A 12,402-nucleotide genomic window follows, 5' to 3' on the forward strand; every position below is an offset into this window, starting at 1 on the left:
TTTAATGACAAATATATATATACCAAAACAAATTTTACATGAAACATTTTACCATAACGTTGCATGTAAAAGCGCGTGACGTTTAGCGCGGTGAATAACACTTTCTCAGGTGAATATGCTTTTTTATTTAAAATCAAATTCATATAGAGAAACTTACTAAAATAAAACCAATATGGAATAAATCTTCTTATTCGCTAGCTTGATACTTCTTCATGTTCGCCAGCTTGATACATCTTCTTGTTCGCCAGTTTGATACAACTTCTTGTTCGCCAGTTTGATACAACTTCTTGTTCGCCAGCTTGATACATCTTCTTGTTCATTAGCTTGATACTTCTTCTTGTTCACTAGCTTGATACTCCTTTATGGCTAGCCGTTCTCGTCAAAACTATATTTAAACCCTTTTTTCGAAAAAAAATTAACACTGAGAATTAAAAACCTAAAATAACACACTGAGAAATCGAAATTACACACTGAGATTTAAAAAAATAAAAAACACACACTGAGAATTCAAAATTACACACTGAGATTTTAAAAAGACACACTGAGATGAAATAAATTGGAAAACACACACTGAGAACTGTTAATTACACACTGAGATTTCAAAAATACGCACTGAGATTAATATACAAATTACTAATGAATATTCATGAGATGAATAATTCAACAGATTTATATCGATCTTGATCTCAAGAACTCTCGTCATTATAATGAAATGCGATTCCTTCAACCAACATTCGTAATAAATTTCAAGACTAACATCGCTCATATTCATGCCTATAATTCAGAGCATTACTACCAGTAATTAAACATGTGTCCCTGATTTCGCTAGTTAATCAGGCTTTTATATTTTTGTTACGTTTATATATGCTATAATAGACACTTGAGAAAAAATTTCACTGCATTCTTTTGCAGATTGTTCCAATGTTTTCTTATAATTTTAATAAAGTTTTTCACCATTTGGTTATATTTTGTAATAAGAGTAAGTGGGTATTTTTCTTGTTCTTGTATTTCTAAAGTTTTTTTTTATTAATAATTTGGAACCAAATCGAAGGACTTACCCTTATGAAACTGAATTGTTTGCCGCAAGCTTGCAGCAGACTTGCTGCAAGCTTGCGGCAAACAAAAAGTTTGCAGGAACACAGAAAATAGTGTTTGCAGATGTTTGCCGCTAGCTGCAAATCTCCGGCAAACATTGCTGCAAGCTTGCGGCAAGTTTGCAGAAACATCAATGTTTGCCGTAAGATTGCCAGAAAGTTTAAAATAATAAAGAATGTTTGCCGCAAGATTGCAGAAAACTTTGACCATTCTATATGTTTGCCAGAACATTGCAGGAATTACACAATTTTGACTGGGGCATGCCTAGTTGGCACTTCCTGGATGCTAACAATTTGAAATTGTGGCTAGGTCAATGTTGGTTGTGTTTGGAAATGCATTTCACATATAAGAGACCAAGGAGGCATTTTTGTTCAATAATATGGGATAATCAGTATGTAATTTTGTAAGTACAAATGATTAATAGAACTTCATGCTTTAATGAAATAATTAATGTTATCATCATACATAATTATAAAGTAAGCAACTATATATACATGTATGTGTGATTGAAAAACTTAAGCTATTACAAGTTTGAATTTTTAACTGATGTACTGCATCATCATGACCATGTTTATTAAGATTAAGTTAAATTCTGTAATGCAATTATTACCTAGCTTTATAGTCTCAAAACACATTTGAGATTTTACCTTGTTCATTTTTAATACAGGTATATTATGTCATTTGAGAATGACTCCTGCCCCTATTTCAAAACTCAAATGCATGTATTTATTTCCGTAAATCTCACGAGTTTGCAAGAATTCTTTCAATGACTGTTTGTATAAAGACAGGAATTGACTTTGTAGAAATGTTGCTGTGTAATTTGAAAGAGATAAATTGAATGTGTCTTCACACATAATATTAGTATATGTGTAGTTCCTTCAAGTTTGCCGCAAGTTTGCAACAAACATTTGCCGCAAGCTTGCCGCAAACAATTGCCGCAAGCTTGCGGCAAATCTAATTTGCATAATTATGTTTGCAGCAAGCTTGCCGCAAACTTCATTTGCATGGTAAAATGGTTGCGGCAAGTTTGCAGCAAACGTTTGCTGCAAGCTTGCGGCAATGTTTGCTGCAAACTTGCGGCAAATGTTTGCCGCAGGGCTTTTTTTCGGTAAGGGTATAACGAGTTTTGTCCCCTTGTTGTTTTAAGCTTGTAATAGATTCAGATTAGATATGTGCGCATAAAAAGTGCGCACAAATCTCAGTGTGTAATTTAAAATTCTCAGTGTGTAATTTAAAATTCGCAGTGTGTGTTTCAGTTTATTTATTCTCAGTGTGTCTTTTTGAAATCTCAGTGTGTAATTTTCAATTCTCAGTGTGTAATTTTCAATTCTCAGTGTGCGTTTTTCATTTTTGTAACCTCAGTGCGTCTTTATGAAATCTCAGTGTGTAATTTTCAATTCTCAGTGTGTAATTCTCAATTCTCAATGTGCGTTTTGAAGTTTCTTAATCTCAGTGTGCTTTGTTGTAATTTTCAGTGTGTAAATTTTTCGAAAAATGGTTTAAACATAGTTTTGACGAGAACGGCTTGCCATACTCCTTCTTATTAGCCAGCTTGATACAACTTCTTGATCACTAGCTTAATACAACTTCTTGTTCGCTAGTTTGATACTTCTTCTTGTTCGCCAGCTTGGTACATCTTCTTGTTGGCTAGCTTGATACTCCTTCTTATTCGCCAGTTTGATACAAGTTTTTGTTCGCTTCTTTGATACTTCTTCTTGTTTACCAGCTTGATACATCTTCTTGTTCGCTAGCTTGATACAACTTCTTATTCGCTAGCTTGATACATCTTCTTGTTCGCTAGCGTAATACTTCTCCTCGTTCGCTAGTTTGATACAACTTCTTGTTCGCTAGCTTGATATAACTTCTTGTTCGCTAGATTGATACAACTTCTTGTTCGCTAGCGTAATACTTCTCCTCGTTCGCTAGTTTGATACAACTTCTTGTTCGCTAGCTTGATATAACTTCTTGTTCGCTAGATTGATACAACTTCTTGTTCGCTAGCTTCATATATCTCAATATTTGATGGCTTATTGTTCGGTGGATTATTGTTCGGTAGCTTGAATCTGATTATATCTTTTTCGTCACTAGAGCTTTTTCAAAGCCATTTTCAAGCAATACATAAATAACAGACACTAAAAATATATGACCTCATGCATGGTCCACATATATACAATATAGATTTCAGTGACTGAAGCATACTTTTCAATTCATATTATGGAACCTTTATAATTTATTATTCAAAAGTAGTAGTACAGAGACAGGAGAATCAGTTAGATCTTAATTTGTATTTAGAAATAAAAATCCCATAAAGAGATGAGTTGTTTATTTGTGAGTAAAACATTTTGAAAAATGGCAACATTTCCTTGTATTGCTATTTGTGCAATAACACATGTATTTCAATCATTTAGGGACCGGTCAATATTTATTAGGGGGGTTAGGACCGGTGCGAAACGCAGTAAGACACACATTTAAAAAAAAATAATTTTCGATAGGACTTCTACTTTTTTAGTTGTCAACACTGATATGACAGCAATATTTTTATGGCATATGTATGAATGCAGTAATTAGGCTATATATATACAAATTTAATTACAACAAAATAAACAAGATTTATTGAGGAACAAACAAGAAAACTCATCATAGATACCAGGATCAAAATTTTATATATACGCAAGACGCGCGTTTCGAACGTCAGTGACGCTCGAATCAAAAAATGCCTAAAAGGCCAAACAGAGTACAAAGTTGAAGAGCTTTTAGGCCCAAAAATTCCTAAAAGTTGTTGAAACGAACAAAGGAAAACATTAATTTGTGATGGATTCCGATATAGGATAGACAAAGTATTTATAGAGAATGTGCACCACAATCGAGAAAAGAGAAAGAGCAGTTCCTAATGCAATTCTATGAACAGTATTGTACAGGGGGTATATCTAGAGCCAATTACGTACGTTCTCTAGCTTATAAATTCCAGGCTAGAACAGACTTTTAACATTTGATTTAACCTATTAAACTTTTCGTTCTGTATTTTAATTGAAAACTTATACATTGTTTTGTGTTGTGCTGTCTTGAGTCTATTAGTGCTGTATTTTAATGGACATGTCTTGAGTCTATTAAACTTTTTAAAATTTATTATATATTATGTATTGACTAATAAGGGTTTAAAATATTTCGCAAAAATGGGCTATGACTATTTTAATTTTCGCTAAAATGGGTTAAAATTCTGGCGCTCAAATGGGTTCTAATTTGGCGCTCAAACGTCCTATTTTTTTGCTCAAATGTCCTATCAATGCGCTCAAATGGCCTCCGCCAAACAAAATACCCATAAAATTAATAAAAACCCCCAAAATAAACGACAATAAACAAATGTAAAAAGAGATCATTTTAATATGGAGCTTTTAATAAGTGATGTGATATACTGCCATCATAAATTAACCAAATGCAAACCCTCCAATAAAGGTAGGATTAAATAAAATATACATGTACATCAAGATAATAGAAATAGTTTATAATATTGTAGAGTATTACTCTTCATGTAAAAATCTTCCTTTAGAATTACAGTTCTACTGTTTTGATATATTTATATAAATTCCAGACAAATTCAAAGACTACTATGTGATCTATGTTAATCTGTTAAAAATGAAGTTAAGGTTTGTTAGATTTATTTATAGATTAGATAGGACATTATACTTTTTTAGTAGATATTTCATATAGGACGGACACTTGTTTGGTATATTCAGAGGATAGGACATAGATTTTTTTAAAGGGAGAAATATGAATTGCACCGGTCCCAACCCCCCAATAAATATTGACCGGTCACTTAAGTTGACTCTAATAATTCAAAATTGTTTATCACGGCCTTAAAAATTTAGGATTTGTTTATAAAAAGCTGCCTATACCAATAGTTTGTTATCAAGCACTTAAACCTGTATGTACGTCAATTCATGCTGTAATCATTCAATATATTAACATGCAACACCTGTAGTATGTAAGTACGTGGGAGAAAAAAGGGGACGATTTAACATGTTGTTAATTAACCATCATTATCAATGATCGATCACGATACAAAACAAATGAAATATTCCCTTCACAAGACATCTTAACTGATAGAAATATTCCCTTCACAAGACATCTTCACTGATAGAAATATTCCCTTCACAAGACATCTTAACTCATAGAAACATCCCCCTTAAACATCTTTGCTCATAGACATATTCCCCTTATAAGATATCTTCGTTCAGAGAAACACTCCCTTCACAAGACATATTCACTTATTGAAAGATCACATCATAAGACATCTTCGCTAAAAGAAATACCCCCCTCATTAGGCACCTTAGCTCAAAAATAAATTCCCCTCATAAAACAGCATCAACGAAATGGAAGTGTTTAACGACCTTGACTGGCCATACAGCCCTCGCACGGTCGGCTCGGTGCCCGAAGGCGTTTGATGAGCATTTAAATAATTTTTGCCGGCATCGGTCAGGAACAGGTCGTGGTCGCCATTTTGGAGGTCGCCATCTTGGTTTTATGAGATGTTTTGGTTTGGTATGTTTTGATCTGAAAATTGGTCTAAATAAAAAATTATCTGATTCAGAATTAATCATAGCTAATTGAAAATACTTTTTCAATAATAAATATGGACAGGCAATTGACTCTCCTTTACAAATGACAATTTAGTCACCTAATCTATATTGATCAGTTTTACTCTTAAATATCTTGATTGAAAAATGATCATCTTTGAAAACTTTATCCTTACAACGAATAGTGCTTACTTCATCATAACGAAGAAAACCAGCAAAACATAAAATAATCATAGTTAAATCCCGTTTAACAAGTAAATCATTACAATCTTTGTACTTAGAACATAAATTTATCAAAACATCTACAGTAATGTGATCTTTTTCACTTTCGATCTGTGTAATCTTGATTTCCTTGAATGTTATGCGCCCATTTGATCCCGTAAACGTCAGAATGTACTACACTTTTAGACGAGCCTTTATCCAGCAAATGAGTTAAGTATAACGCAACGTGAATTGGAGAACCGGGAATAGATTTCCCTCCTTCTTTCGATATAAACTGTTGCCAACGCTTAAAAGAATAAAAATATTTACTATTGGTGTTGCTGCTATGTGAATGTAACAAAAGTTCTTCCATTTTCCCACCAAGTTGAGTGAAATTTTCTGAAATCGCTCCACACTGTGAAATCTCTTTCTGAATGGTACATTTGAACCCGATCCCTAAAAAAACAAATACAATAATAATAATCTAAATCTAATTTGAAGTGCCAACAAAGTGAAATTTGTATCTGTGTTTCCGAATAATCCGTTCCTTCCTCTTCCTCTCATAACTACATTTGATGACAACAATCTGCTGTCTCCTACAAAACTCGCAAATTTTTGCGAACCTTCAATACCAACGTTTAAAATTGGCCAAAAAGGAGCTGACCTCCAGTATGGAACAATTAGTGTACCGATAGATTTTTCTTGTTTCATTTTTTGAATACATTTGGAAAAAAGGGAAGGTGGTGGTACAATCCAATTAATTTCGCTTTTCCAATCTTGATCGAAAGCATTAATACCTGAAGTATTAGGACACGAGTGCTTAGAGTTGAAGACCAGACATTTTGTATTATAATCTGACGCAAATTGATCTACCGTATGAGGACCCCACACATTATCTAGAACTGAATGCACTTCTGGGTCTATTCCCCAGTCATCACAGTCTACACTTTTACAGATCTGATCAGCCTTAACGTTTTTGTCTCTTGGTACCCACTGTGGTAACAATACAATATTGTTAAGCTTACATACATTGGCTATCTTGATGGCGATTAATTGTAGATCGCCCTTTCTACTACCTTGATTAATAATGTAAACAATATTTTGCTTATCAGTATACCATTTTAATAGTTTCACCTTGTAATGTTACTATAGTAATGACAACAAAACTCTATATACAGCTTCTTACTCTCTCCATATGGAACTTTTCAGACTTTCTACGGAATTCCAACTATCCATAACTTCAGTATCACTGATACTGACAGCATACCCTCCGAAACCTATACTAGAGGCATCACTATAAACAATGCAAGAGCACTGTTCCACTATACTCAAATCTCTGCCATTCAGTATGACTACGTTTTCCTTCCAATTTCATCTAATGCTTTGCTATTCAAAAGCGCAGGAGCGTTCCAACTTGCTCAATAAGCAATCGTACATACTCCTTGTACGCAACCGTACTACTGGGCCAATTGCCCCATTGCATAGAAATAATCTGTCCAATAATGGACGCCAAAAACCTGGCTGTTACTTTTATTTCACCTTTTCTCAACCTGTGAATAATCACATTCAGCGTATCTTTCGACTTATTCAATCTACTTTCTGTCACATAAACAATACCATCTTTCATGTCCCACACCAAACCTAGCCAACTACACTTCTCTTCGGCAATTAAAAAACCAGCCGATCTTAAAAGCATAACGTACGTTAAGCTACAGAAATTAGCCTTACTAATTTCACTTGCCCCACCTATGCCATCATCAAGATACATTATAATCTGTAATCCTTGATCTCTTATATATTTTACAATGCATCTAACAACCTTAGTAAATATGTATCCTGCTGTACTTATACCAAAAGGTAATACGCTAAAACGCAGTATTTTGTTACTTTTTCATGTTCATAAAACCAACTGAAACCTAAGTACGTTTTGTGATCTTCGAATATTTCAATATGATGATATGCTGATAGAAGATCTATTCCCTTTTAGAACATATGACTAGCTTCAACAGCATCTTCATATTTGAACCTAAATTTGTGTAAGTGGGGGTTTATATGCCTGCAGTCAAGAACAAGTCTGATTTTTTTCTTTATTCCTGGCAACTGTGAGAGGATTGACTACTTTAGGTAACTCGGGTACTTGAGATATACAACCCCAACCAATTAACTTAGTTATCTCAGATTCAACAAACTCTGCATTATCAAATGCAGTCTTATTGTTCCTTAAACTACAGCTTTCAGGTTCTGTATAAAACAGAATTCTGTAACCATCTCTAACAATACTAAGAATATAGTCGTTTGCATTAATACTTCACCTTTGTAACTGTACTTTTAAATGTGTTATCAAGCTTGAAGATTTGTGAATGCGTATCTTTTGCAATTGTGCTTTTGTCAAAACTATCAAAGTTTTCTGCAATTTTATCAAAACTATTTACATTTTTACTTATCTTGTCAATCTTATTTCTTTGCATTGTTGCACCAAAAGCACCAGTTTGATGGTCGACCCTCCAGTGTCCGGGAATACCACACTCATAACATTTCCCTTGACGTTGAACTGGAACATTGTTTCTAGGTGCGTTGGAATTAAATCTCGACGATTGAGAGGTACTGTAAGTGTAAGGGGTTTATCTATGCTGTTTACTTTGTTTCTCTGTCACTGTTTTCCAGCCACTCTCAGATTAGTCTGCCAATTTAACCAATTTTTGTCTATGACGTAATATATCCAAACCTTCATTGATACTTTGTGCTGCCTTTTGGGTCTGTTCGGTTTGCTCCGGGTCTTCCATCAGAAAACATCTAGCTTCCTTCATCTTGTTGGCAACTTTTGAATTAACTTTAAATTGTTCTTCATTCCCCTTTCTCTTGAACACGTAATTGTCCGAATTTATCTTCAATCTTGGCAAGTTGTGTTCCTGACAATTGTCGTTGATTTTCGTTCGTCGACTTTTGGAAAGCGTCAAAACTGCATTTGATAATCCTGTCCATGTGATGCACAATATCATTCTGTGCGGATGAAACAGCTTCCTGCACACGTTGTTTAATCAAAGAATCTAGCTATGCCGGCTCCGACATTTTAACTGTACGATGTCTACGGCTAGAATGACCACAAAGACAAATTTTTTTCACGAACCCGCGAAAAACAAATTAACATAGCAAATATGTCACCTGACATATTAAATCATACATCATTGACCCATACAAAATATTATAGAAACTTTAAGACAGTATTTTCCCGCTATACTGCGAAACGCTGAAAAAAAAATATATGTTATAATAAAACTTTGAAAGTTTGAAGGTAAACATATTTTTACTTCAAAGTTGATGCTTTTCTTTAAGGCAAAATATAAGTCCATGTGTGCAGATGAACTCATATTTGTACTTTAATGCTTTCCGTGCGTTGATAGTTTAATGAGTTACTTTTTAAAAAGGGTTTCGTAAGTAATTAGTTCTGGTTTAAGAGAAAATAAGAAAAAAGATAAATTGCATTAGTTAAACAAAAAAATTGTAACATGACACAACAATTATAATCAAACCACTCGAACCCATGAAACATCTGATAAAATAAATGTCCCTTTAATTGTAAGAAATGTGGGCTGAATAAATTTGATGTTTGAAGTTCAAAATACGTATCTATACTGAAAAAAAATGACGAAAGTAAATTGCATTAAATTAAAATTACAAACTGTCTTCCTACTCATAAATATGAAATATTGCATGTATAAACTTTAAAAGTACATTTCAAAAGTAACTTGCACTTTAGAATGATATATAGGATTCTTCCTCAATGTAGCATGGATTTTTCAACACCAACTTATTAATCAAAGTCATCATTGAAAGATGCAATATATTCTATAAATATATGACACTTCTTCTTGTTCGATGGCTTGTTGTCCGCTATCTTGATGCATCTTCTTCAAGTTTTTGCTAGCTGGATGATCTATTCCGCTAGCTTGGTACATTTTCTTGTTCTTAGCTTGAGTCTGGTTTTATTTTATTCGTCATTGAAGCTAGTTCAAATTTTCAACCAACAAATGAATTACACAGACACTTAAAATATATGACCTCATTCATGGTCCATATATATATTAAGGAATTCAGTGACTGAAGCAAACCTTTCAATTCGTATTATGGAACTTTAATAATTCAAAAGTAGTAGTACAAAGACAGGGGAATCAGATAGATCTAATTAAATTGAGAATGGAAATCGGGAATGTGTCAAAGAGACAACACGACCAACGAGTAGAAAACAGCCGAAGGCCACCAATGGATCTTCAATACAGCGAGAAAACCCCGCACCTAGATGTGTGCTTCAGCTGTCCCCTTAACGCAAATTTGTACTGAACAGAACAGAACATATTTTATTTCCAATTAAGGGCCCACAAGGGGCATACAGAGCATACATGAATAAGGCAAAAGAATATTGATTTGCATAGATACATAGATACAAACAATTTTTTACATACAGTTACAATACAATTACTAACTCAAATTCACTTTAATAAATTTACCAACAGCATTAAGGACCTGATTGTCTTCACAGTTTAATAAATAAATAGATTTATGCTGATTATCAAGTATAGAAAAATTCGGAATTCTTTGGCAACCAAAGTCAAAGAGAGCATCTCTATCCGATTCAAAATTTTCACAGTTTAGTTAAAAAATGGATTTCATCTTCAACACAGCCAGAGGAGCATTTTTTGCAAATTCTTTCATTTCGTGGAATATTTGAAAAACGACCAACTTCAATTTGAAGCTTATGAGCAGAAATACGTAATTTGCATATAGATCTTCTAAAATCAAAGTTCTTAATTAAAGAAAGATAATTTTCATAACCAAAGTTCTGCCTAAATTTCACATAATTAAACAGTTTTCCATCAGAAGCTTTATTTTGGTTAGCATACCAATTGCTAATATATTTAGTGTGAATTAATTTACTAGATATGTTCAAAAATTTATATTGTCCGAAATGTTTTACTTCTTGTTTAATTTCAAAAACTTCTAATACTTTTTTAACAAATGAGAACCAAGAAGTTATTTTAGATTTGTGACGCTCTTGGCTGCATTTATAAGCATCTTTCAATAGACTGAATTCAGTTGTAAGATTTTCAAATCTATACCAGTATTTTACAATTGACTTTACAATATCATAATGTAGACTAAGTTCAGTGATAACGGACGTCATAGATGATAATAAACTCCGAAATATATAAATGAACAATATATGTATAGCCCTTTATATCTTGCTGTGTGGTGTGAGCAAAGGCTCCGTGTTGAAGATCGTACTTTGACCTATTATGGTTTACTTTTATAAATTGTGACTAGGATGGAGAGTTGTCTCATTAGCACTCATACCATATCTTCTTATATGTATAAAATTAAATATCATACAAGACTAACATAGGCCAGAAGCTCCTGTAGTATGGCAGTACGTGGGAGAAACAGGGGGGACAATTTAACATGCCGTTGATTAACCCTAGTTATTAATAATCGACCACAGCACACAACAAATGAAAAATACCTTCACAAGACAACCTCTCTTAAAGAAACACTCCCTTTACAAGACACATTAACTCATAGAAATATTCCCTTCATAAGAAATCGTCGTCATAGAAAAATTCCGCTATGCCCATAAGAAATCTTCGCTATAAGAAATATTCATCTCATTAGGCACCTTAGCTCAAAAATACAAATATATATAATTCCCCTACGCTAAAAGAAATATTCCCTTCAAAAGACATCTTCGCTCAACGAAATATTCCCTTCATAATATATCTTCACTGAAAGAAACATTCCATCACAAGCATCTTCACTCATAGAAACATTCCCTTCATAAGATATATTCGCTCAAAGAAACACCCCAACATAAGACACCATTGCTCGAAGACACATTCCCTTAATAAGATATATTCGCTCAAAGAAACACCCCAACATAAGACGCCATTGCTCGAAGACACATTCCCCTAATAAGACATCTCCGCTTAAAGAAACATTCCATCATAAGACAGGTTCGCTCATGCAAAGAAAAGTTTATTTGATAAAGACACTTTTCAAGTTAAAAAGGGAACGTTGATTGTGATACCGAGGCGAAACGAAAAAGAGAACACTGTGCACCATACAACTCCATACTGTTCAAGTAAAAAAGAAAAAAAAATACAGTAAAGATTAGGTTTCCAGTGCAGCATCGTCTTCAGCAGATTTGTAATATTGGCCACTAGAGGTAGCGCACTAACGATCTTACTACGCTTTAAAAAAGATTTTTGCAACAACACAAATATTTTGTCTTTGTCTAACTATATCACATTAGTATATTTGTACACGACCGTGGACAGGAACTTGCAATGATTTGTGAATATCTTATATATTTATATACTAAATAGTGTTTTGGCACCTCCTTGGCATATATATCTTAAATCTTTTTGAATGCATAGATTGAATATATCCAATAGCTGCTCATTTTCGTGAATTTAATACCTTAACTTGCAAAAGGCGTACCGTATATATAACTTCTATAAAATTCTGAAAGTAATTGATTAAC

Source organism: Mytilus edulis, chromosome 13, assembly GCF_963676685.1.
Source record: "Mytilus edulis chromosome 13, xbMytEdul2.2, whole genome shotgun sequence".
Taxonomy (NCBI): domain Eukaryota; kingdom Metazoa; phylum Mollusca; class Bivalvia; order Mytilida; family Mytilidae; genus Mytilus; species Mytilus edulis.